Genomic DNA, 10,537 nt, shown 5'->3' with positions numbered 1-10,537 from the left:
ACACCAAAGACTTAATCATCCATTTCCTATATAAAAGGTAGCTACTTTTTTGCATGGACCTCAAGTATATTGTAGTATAGAGGTGGAATTTAAGGAAAGGTATTAAGCAGGCTGTGTTTTAGCTTATGGGCAAGTAACAAATTGTATCATTTATCTTGAACGTATCATAGATAAGCTGCTATATAATGATTGCCACTTCAGATAGCTGTGAAATTAGGTGATTAACTAGTTGTTACTTAACCTTCTAATTTCTGTATAAGTCTAATTACATGAAATAGAAGTTGGGGTTCTGAGTTTTTACTTTGCTTATCCATTTGGAGTGTCATTGTAACTACTGTATTGTAAATGATGGAAAATAATTGCATATGTGAAAAAAATAGTGTTATATTCTAAAAAAATAAATAAAGTTACAAAAAAATAATGCCATGATGAATATCTCCTCATAGTTATGAAGGTAGAATGTAGATATACACATCTATAGATGGGTAGGGAGAAGAAGGGGTCAAAAGCTAAGCATGGTTTAAATATTGGTGGATATTGTCAAATCATCCACTAAAAAGTTTGTACTAGTTTGTACCAATTTGTACTTTGCAGATTGCTACCATCACTTGATATTAGTGATCTTTAATCTTTGGCAATCTGATTGGCAAAAATGGCACCTCACTGTTTTAACATCATTAATTATAAGTAACTCTGGCATGGGGTGCCTGGGTGGCTCAGTGGGTTAAGAGTCCAGCTTCGGCTCAGGTCATGATCTCACTGTTTGTGGGTTTGAGCCCCATGTCGGGCTCTGTGCTGACAGCTAGCTCAGAGCCTGGAGCCTGCTTCAGATTCTGTGTCTCCCTCTCTCTCTGAGCCTCCCCTGCTTGTGCTCTCTTTGTCTCTCAAAAATAAATTTAAAAAATATTAAAAATTTTTAATAAAAAATCAGTAAATCTGGCAATATAACTAGCAAACAATGACAAGAGGAATTTGGTATAAAATGTACAAATTTAGATGCCTTTGGGGGTTAGTTATAGAGGGCGTGGGGGCGTGGGTTTGGAGGAAGCCAGCCAAAGGAGGAGTCACAGAATCCATGCACAAGGAGAGGCCCTACCCTCAACCTTTTGGCCTGGCACATTGAACCTCCTCTGAGGCACAGAGCCTGGCACCCCCCACAACAGGCGGAGCAGGAAAGAAAAAGAGCTGAGCACGAACCCAGCTCACAACTCGTAAGTGAACCTGTCACCGTACGTGTGTGAGCATGTGTGTGTCAGACCTCTGCATCCTCCCCAAACTTGCTGTTGGGAAAACGCTCCCAGTGAAACATGTCTGTCGTGTGAGGTCATGTGAGGGTTTGTGAGCCCTTAGTGCTGGGGACAGCCTGCTCCTCTGCACACAGCGTCCTTCCCAACCTCACCGCAGCCCATGGGTTTGGAAGGATTCTTGCTCCATTTCCAGGACGAGTTGTCTAGGAAGACAGCAGAGGGGTCCTTCTTCCTGCCTTGCCATCAAGAGAAGAATCTGCAGTCATAATTTTTTCTACAAAATGGATTCTTAAAAAAAACAAACAAAAAACACCTTCTTATGTATGTCATAGAGCTCAGGAGACTCGAGCTGAGGAGAGGTGACAGGGACCAGGGAGGGGTTCTCATATTCCCCGACCCTCTCCAGAGCTGCTTTTCCTCACATGTAACATGAAAGGATTGGGCAAGGCGAAAGCTGCTTTCATTTGCCCTAAAAATTTACCTTTTTCTTGTGGAACAGGAAAGATGTGTGTGAGTGTAGGTGTAAGCGTGTGTGGGTGGGTGTGTATAGAGTGTGTATATGTGTGTGGAAGTATGTATGTGTGTGTGTTATGTGTGGGTGTGTTTACATGTGTGTGTGCGTGTGTGTTTGCAGATTCACAAATGGGTGTTCATGTGTATGTGTGTGGGATACGTACGTGTGTTCGTAGGGGTGTGCGAATGTGTGCAAACGTGTGCATCTGTGAATGTGTGTGGCCTGTGCTGTGTGTACACATGTGTGTGGATTTTAAAGGCCTGACAGAGGACTCGGGTCTCCAGCTGCGCTTCCCGGATTCTCTGCAGCTGAGTGACGGTGGGCACAGAGAGTGCCACCCTCGGGCCTGGCCCAGAGCGGCAGGGCGCCCGCTGGGCACTCCCTCCATGGCTTCCTCCTGTCTTCTTCTCAGCTCCCACTGCTAGGAAGGAGCGGAACCATTAGTCAAAGTAACTTCCAAATTCTCTTCGGCATTGGTCAGCTGCCTTCTTGCCTCATTTGGCCGAGGCGAACTCCCATCTCTGGCTTCTCCTAGGGCCCTCACCTGGCAGACAAGAACAAGCCCACAGAGTTTAAAACTGCTTTTGGGGTTTGTCTGGTGCTGAATGGGGAGCACGGAGGAATCATCTGGGAAGCTTACCGAATTGTTTACAGCTGGGCCGCAAGCCCGGAGGTTCTGATGGTCTAGGGTGAGGCCTGGGCATCGTCAAGTATTTTTGCAAGTATCTGCATGCTTTTAAAGCGAAACCAAGGTGAGAATCCCTGGCTTAGAACAAGTTTTCATCAGGCTCTGGGGCAGGGGTGGAGGGGGGAGGGCTATAGGGTGCAGAACAGTGGAGCTGGCGGGGTTAATTCTGAAAGGAACATAAACGTGTTTATATAACACATAAACATAAAACCACTTTGTATGACTTTTTAATATAGAAATGCTTGTTTTATATAAATGCAGAAGAGGAAAAGTAGGAGATGGGTTTGGGCTCCTCTTTGCTCCCTAGAGTGGCCTGAGGACCCCACGGAACACGGTGTTTCAGTCTGTTCCAGCTGCGTAACAAGTTACCAGGGACTGGGGGGCTTAAACAGCAAACATTTATTTCTCACGGCTCTGGAGGCTGGCAAGTTCAAGATCATAGGGCCCATGGATCCCTTATCTGGTGAATGCCCACCCCCTGGTTTGCAGATGACCGTGTTATTGTTCGATCCTCACATGAAGAGTAGAGAGAGGCAAGCTTTCCCGTCTCTTCTTTTGAGGACACTAATTCCATTGTGGGGTCTTCGTCCTCATGACCCAGTTAGCCTCCCCAAGGCTCCGCCTCCTAATCTACTGCAGTGGAGGTTAGGATTTCAACCTGAACTTTTGGAGGGCACAAACCTTCAGTCCATAGCACATGGTCTGAGAACTCCGTATGTGGTTCAACTCTATGGTATCTGTTAGTACTGCGCTCTGGACTTTGGCTCTTGGCCTTCCAGACACGCGGTAGTAAGAGAGCATTTCCCCACCCCCTTCTGGTTGGGAGCCGCGGGTGGTTAATTCTAGCCAAGGAGTGGTGGGTGGACTGAATGGCTATCCTTTCGGGCTGGAGCATTTAATCGTCCAGATGAGACTCTCCGGAGCTCATTCCACCAACATGAGACCAGCAGTGTTTCAGAAACGGACTGTTCCAGAAACCTGGGTGTCCGAGAAAGGGAAGTAATAACACAGAGCAGAGTGCCAGGTGACCTGCTGCGCACACACGGCATGAGACAGAAATACAACTCAATCAAACTAGTAGCCTTCCCCCTCCTTGCATTTATTGAAAATAAAAGTGGATTGTGGACAAAGACTTAGTAGAAACAGCATGTGGACTTGTGAATCTCATAAACCGAGCTTTGGACCTCTTGCCAGCTGAGGGACCCAGGAAGGTTTCTTAACATCTCTGAGCCTCAGTTCCCTAACAGGACCCACCTTATGGAGTTTCTGAGGGGTCGTCTTGGCTGGTGTATGTCAGAGCACCTGCTATTCGGTAATGTTAGTTCTCTTCCCTCCCTGTTGCACCTTTAATGGATACATGGTTGTACACCCTGCTTGTATTTTCCCTACCCCTCTTCTCTTACATTTTTTTAATCTTAGTGTTTATTCTCTTGAGAGAGAGCATGCTCAAGCGGGGGAGGGGCAGAGAGAGAGGGAGACACAGAAGCAGCCTCCAGGCTCTGAGCTGTCAGCACAGAACCCGCTGCAGGGCTCAAATTCATGAACTGTGAGATCATGACCTGGGCCAAGGTCAGATGCTTAAGCGACTAAGCCCCCCAGGCGCCTCTCCCTACCCCTCTTTTTGACAGTACCGGGAGTTGGGTTCAGGTGTTCAGGCATCTCCCAGGAAGCTCAGGCCCTTCTGGAGGAGGCCATGCCAACTCCTGCTCCAGACTCAAGCCAATCTGTATATTCCGCTCCCCACCCATCACGAGTTTCGGGGTATGCTGTGACATCAGCAGTCCCCCAATAAATCTCAGGACTCTTGCTTGGACTTCTGGCACTTGGACTTCAAGAGAGGCCCACCTTTGCTTCTCTGCACCTCTCTTTCCCTAGGAACAGATCTGTCCTCTCTCCTTTGTGCAGAAAGTCCCACCAACAGTTGTTCAAACACATCTGACCCCAGCGGGGGATGCAGCCTGGGCTCCAGCTGGGACCCCCACTTGTTTTCTGCTAATTAAACTTTCTAATATAACTGTACCAAATGGATTTGCAAGGCAGGGGGTGTGTGATCAAGGGCTCTGCTTGGTTTAGAGAGGCAGCAGCTTCCCCCACACTTTGGACTAATAAAGGGACTCACATGAATGTGCTTGTCTGGGCTTTGGTGACAGCTTGGGGCAGAAGCTCCACATAATCAGGGTTACAGACAACGCAGGAAGAATATGACTTGGGGGCAGACAGCTCAGCATCTCCCTGGCAAATACTAATTACAATAATAATACTCTCTAAAGAACTGGAGGATTTGTGCACATGGGAAAGCAACCAGAAATCCATGTCATCGAAATGATGCGGCTTAATTTAACATTTACGACTTGTACTGAAGACTCATCAACATAATCCTGCTTGTTGGTTTCACTTCATTAAATTTTCCAGTGTGTCAAATTATATGGCCGTATGGCTAATGCTGACGGTGGATGACATAAACCTCTTTTTCTACCCTGACTTGAGGTTTATTGATCAATTTTTCAGTTGGGTTGCAACGTAATCATCCCACATTACCAACACTTTGCCCATGCTTTTCTTACAAAGAGTTCACAGCCTGTGGAAGATGTGTCTTCTGTCGTGTGCACTGATGTGGTCATGTCGCCAGGTCTGGGAGGAGGAGTCTAATTTGGGGGGAAGGGGGCGGTCCATATGCCATGAAGAACCTAAGACAGACCATGGCACCCTCTGAAAGTGATCCGCACAGACTCTGTCCCTCTGGAGGGGCATTTCTTACATGTCAGGTCTGTGATGGGCCACCCTTCTCCTGGAGCTGTCCTTTACATCCCCCTCCCCTGTCCCCCATGCTTTCTGGCCAGGGTTACCTGCCCCTTCTCTGCTCCCAAAGATCTCGGGTCACCTCCAGCTTTGCTCATATTGGTTTGCCCTGTGTGGCCTCTTGACACTCTGCCTTGGCCAAGAGACTGTGTGTCTCTGTCTTGCTGCTCCCATCACAGTGCCTGGGCCTCTGCCTGCCTGCCCCATAATGCATGCCTGCATTCGGCCTGTGCCTCATCCCTAGCACAGAGCTTCCAAAACCCATGGAGGGTCCTGAGTGAGAAGAACATTTTATTATTTCTCACAAGCCCCTTGCAACTGTACCTGAGTTTATGCTAACATGGTGACCTTGGTGGGCCCTGAGATACCAGGATGGTTGCCATAGGAACCAACAGTGTGATTAGAAGATTGGAACTTTCAGTCCCACATCCAACTTCCAGGGAGGAGAGAGGGGCTGGAGATTGGATTAAATCACCAGCGGGCCACTGATTAGATCAATGGTGCCTACATAATTGAAGCCTATGTAATATCCCCTAAAAATGGGATTCAGAAAGATTTTCAGTTGGTGAACTCATGGAGGTACTTGGGAAGGTGGTGCCCCTCAGAGACCTTGGAAGCTTTGCACCCTTCCCCCTGCCCCCGTACCCCTGCTAGACCTTTCTTCCCAATGTCAGTCACCGAGAGTCGAATCCCCAAGAAACTGGAGTTGATTAATAGGGTTTTATTTTAGTTCGGCTGAATGGCCCCTCCTGGGCACACGTAAGTTCTTGGAAGAGAGCACCACCGAGCAAGGGCTCAGAGTTTTTAAGGGTTTTGGCAAGGCAAAATAAGTCATCATTTAGTTAACCAATTACAATTACAGCATTTCATGGTAGCCAATTATATTGTAATACACAGTCGTTAGTTTTGGCGGGAACCTATTATTTTAAAGTTCTTACTCTTTTAAAATGACAGGTCATAGTTGGATACCTAAGATACTGCAGGACAGTGACTAGGTGACTTTCAACCTGCTGACCTTGTCTGGGCCAGGTCTTAGTAAAGGGGCAGGGTTGTTTAACAGAGTCTTGAAAAACAGGTTAATCTTTAGGTCACAATGTTCATTATCAAGTTACATCTTAGGGTCTTTTCAGAGCCCAGTTGCTCAAACTTTAATTATTTACCAAAATGGGAGTGAGCGTGTGAAACAATAGTTGGTATTTTAGGGTCCAGTTTGACCCGAGGGGGTAGGGTCTCACACCCCGCCCAATGGCTCTTCCTGTATCCTTCATAGTAAACTGGTAATCTAGTCAGTAAAATCCTTTCCTGAGTTCTGTTCAAGCTGAGTGCTGTTTGTGAGAAGTAAGGGAGATGATTCATTTTCAGAAATAACCAAATAAAAGCTGTGCTAATTAACAATAGGTTTACAACCTATTGGAAAATGTATGAACCTCCCCCCTTCTTCCACAATGGAGTCCCAAACCCTTAGACACTTCGCTTCCTGATTCTTCGTTCCCTCTCCATTTCAAGGGCTTATTTTCGCAGGCTTTGCAATGAGCATGTGCCAAAGAACAAAGGGAGGAGGGACTGAAAGTCACTGTGTCCCTCCGGGGATGTACATTTGTTCCAGTCAGACTACTTTTTGCCTTACATGGGCACAGGCGACTTTCAGGTAAGGCTGTAACCTCTGCAGTGCTCCGCCAATGAGGAGCCAGGGGAGGGACTTACCTATGTAGAGCTCAGCCAATGAGGAATTGGGGAGAAACTTGCACACTAGGAGATAAATTGTCTGCTGTAACTGCTCCAAGTGTGCCTGTCCATCAGACACCTACTCTTGTAAGAATGGTGATTAAAGCCTCCCTTCACTGTGCTCTGAGTCTCTGTGTCCCTCCTTTGATTGGGTCAGTGGGCTTATTTCTCACACTGTTCAAGAGAATTACTGAACCTGGGGAGGGTGTTAAGGGAACCTCTGATTTAGAGCCAGTTGGTCACACAAGTGACAGTTTGGAACTTGAGACTGGCATCTGGAGTGAGAGCCATCCTGTGCAGTCTGTACTAACTCTGGACAGTTAGTATCAGAATGGAATTGAATTGTAGGACTCCCAACTGGGGTCTGGAGGGTTGGAGAACTGGGTGTTGGTGTGGAGATCCCACATTTGGTGTCACAGGTGAACAGCACATACCTCAGGGCCCCTAAAGTGTGTCTGGGGAATCACATGACAAGAATCACGTGCATTGTGCTGATGTAAAGTGCTACGTTGATTAGGCTGCTTCAGAAAGATGAGGTTGAGAGCTGAAAAGAGAGGGAGGGAAAGAAAAAGTGGGTTATAGGTCGTTATCTGGGAAGCAGCCTCAGTACAAGTAAATATGTGGTTTGTTTTCCCTCCTGACCTCGGAGCACCTGCCGTCACCCTCTTTATAGTTAATTATGTACGGTCCAATGGAACCTCTTGCTTAATATATGCATTGTCCTAAAGTAAACCTATGTCTTTTACATCTTCCAGGCTGTAAGCTACACAAACCAAAGAAGTCTTAGGTTTTATGTAGCAAAGTGTTGTGCACAGTGCAGGTGTTGAGTATGAGTTTATTGGTTGGTTTAACTCAGGTTATAGTAAATGTAGAACCAGTGAAAGGCTTACAATCCCACGGGCTCTGTTTCTTGCTTTCTATGACTAACGTCTGGTTGTAGTGGATCACACCCCAAGCTGAGCATGAATCTCTCACCACGCTCAATGAAAGAAGTGGCCCATTATCTGCTTACCAGCGCAGGTTATATTAAAGGCTTCCTGTAACCTCAGGGTTCAGAGGACTGTTAGACTTCATCTACCACGGCTCAAGCTTGCTTTCATTCTTTAACTTAAACCTTGTATCATTCTGGATGCAATCAGGAGCCACACAATAAGGTATGCATGTTTAAGACACAGAATTCCTAACTGAGAGGGGAGAGGCTATAAAGATGTAAAGAGAACTCTAAAACTCGAAAGAGAACTCTAAAGGTCTCCAGAACTAAAGAAGAGTGACCAGGGAAGGACAAATTTGGAGGTGAGTCCCTTCCCAAGGCTGGGGTTCAGACCTTGGTGGAGGAATGTGGCCACTGGGTAGAGATGTTCACAGGGCTACCTGGGTCTCTGAGGAACAGGAAATGATTCCCTCAGCTTAGGGAGACTGAGGCTGGTGGGCACGCACAGGGGAGCCTGGCACCACGGTCTGTGTGATGCCCAGAGGGTTGTTTTCCATGCCCTTCTGATGCAGATATCATGTGCCCCATAGCCCAGGCCAGGCTCCGCCTGCCAGTGAACCCCTGTGAACTCTGAACTCCATCTGGCACAGAGGACTCACCTGCACACTGTGCTAAGAAACTTGACCAAACTGGCTTCCACCTCCACTAGGCTGTGTCCATAAAGGTGACCCCAGCCCCGAGCTGAATCTTCGCTCAAGAAAACAGTGTTGCAAGGCCACAAAATGTGCATTGTCCCCACAACGTGTACCTTGTGTACAACCCAGATTGCCAAACCATTTTCAGTAATCCTTTACCTACCCCCTTCTGGAATCTTCCATGGCCACATGGCTGCAGTCCATTTTTGTTCCTTATCTGCTCTTGCCTTTGTCTCTGTTGGAGTGGAGCTCAGTCTGTACTGGAGTCCCCCTCCCCTACTGCAGCCATCTGAATACAGCATGTCCACCCTTAGTAAGGGTCCAGTGCTGCTCTTTCTCTGACACTGTGTCTTAGTCAGCTTGGACCATCATAACAAAATACCATAGAATGGGGGCTTAGACAACAGATATTTATTTCTCTCGGTTCTGAAGACTGGGAGTCCAAGATCAAGGTGCTGGCAGATTTCGTGTCTGGTGAGGACTCTTCCTGGTTTGCCACCTTATTGTTTTACACAGAAAGAGAGAGAGCTCTGTGTCTTTCTTCAGACAGGGACTCTGATCCCATCATGGGGGCCCCAACCGTATGACCTAATCTAAAACTAATACCTCCCAAGGATGTCACTTCTTTTTCTTCTTCTTTTTTTATGTTTTTTATTTATTTTTGAGAGACAGAGACAGAGTGTGAGCAGGGGAGGGGCAGAGAGAGAGGGAGATACAGAATCCAAAGCAGGCTCCAGGCTCTGAGCTAGCTGTCAGCACAGAGCCTGACATGGGACTCGAACCCACGAACCATGAGATCATGACCAGAGCAGAAGCCGGACACTTAACCAACTGAGCCACCCAGGTGCTCCACCAAGGATGTCACTTCTAAATACCATTATAATGGAGATTAGGGCTTCAGCACACAAATTTGGGGAGACATGAACGTTCAGCCCATAGAAGAGTATCAACACTCTTACTTGCCGTCTACTACCCTTGGCAGGCCTCTCCCGCAGGAGCTGTTACCATGGCTGCCATCACAGGTGACCATGTGCCCTCCTGCCAGTGAGCAGCCCCTGCCTCCCCAAGTCTCTCTGCGCATCTGTCCACCAGGGTTGGGTGTCATGTGCCCTGGAAAATTTGTTCTACTGCCCAGAGACTGTGGCCCAGCTCACGCCCAGGCCACCCCCCCAAACTTTCCCACCTTCCAGTGGCTGCAACCGGAGCTTTGCCAATGGGCCCTGAACCTCAGCCTGGGGGTGGGGACCTCCTTCTAAGTTTGTCCTTTCCTGGACACTCTCCCTCAACCTGAGGATATGTTTCAGAGCTCTTTTTATACTTTTATAGTTTATCATACTTGGATAACTGTTTTTTAAAAACTTTTTAATGTTTATTTATTTTTGAGACAGAGACAGAGTGCTCTGTCAGCACAGAGACCGACACGGGGCTCTAACCCACCAACTGTGAGATCATGACCTGAGCTGAAGTCGGACGCTTAACCCATTGAGCCACCCAGGTGCCCCATTGGATAACTCTTTATATGAAACTTCCTCTGTTCACATGACTGTATAGTTTGTCTCCAGCTTTCTTTGTGGGTGTTACCATGGAGTCAGCACAGCACGTGGGGATACAGAGATGGGCAAGAGGAAAATGAAACAACACATGTAGAACAATGCTTAGTGCCTGTTACATACCAGGTCCTTTTACGTTAACGTTTATTATTTTTATGTGAGTATTGATATGTTTTTTAAGTTTTTTTTAAATGTTTACTTATTTATCTGGAGAAAGAGAGAGACAGAGCAAGCAGAGGAGGGGCAGAGAGACAGGGAGACAGAATCCCAAGCAGGCTACGCAGTGTCAGCACAGAGCCTGATGCGGGGCTCGAGCTCACAAACAATGAGATCATGCCCTGAGCCAAAATTAAGAGCCAGACGCTTAACAACTGAGCCACCCACGCAT

At 47.2% G+C, this 10,537-nt stretch overlaps 1 protein-coding gene across 1 annotated transcript in view; it reads left to right on the top strand.

Moving 5' to 3' along the window:
* Positions 1 to 10,537, top strand: part of SMIM11A (small integral membrane protein 11A) — a 41,949-nt gene that overhangs the window by 24,843 nt on the left and 6,569 nt on the right. The window lies entirely within an intron of this gene.

The sequence above is a fragment of the Suricata suricatta genome, chromosome 5 (assembly GCF_006229205.1).
Source record: "Suricata suricatta isolate VVHF042 chromosome 5, meerkat_22Aug2017_6uvM2_HiC, whole genome shotgun sequence".
Classification (NCBI taxonomy): domain Eukaryota; kingdom Metazoa; phylum Chordata; class Mammalia; order Carnivora; family Herpestidae; genus Suricata; species Suricata suricatta.
The sequence above is the reverse complement of the archived record's forward strand: the minus strand, read 5'-3'. Positions and strand labels throughout refer to the sequence as shown.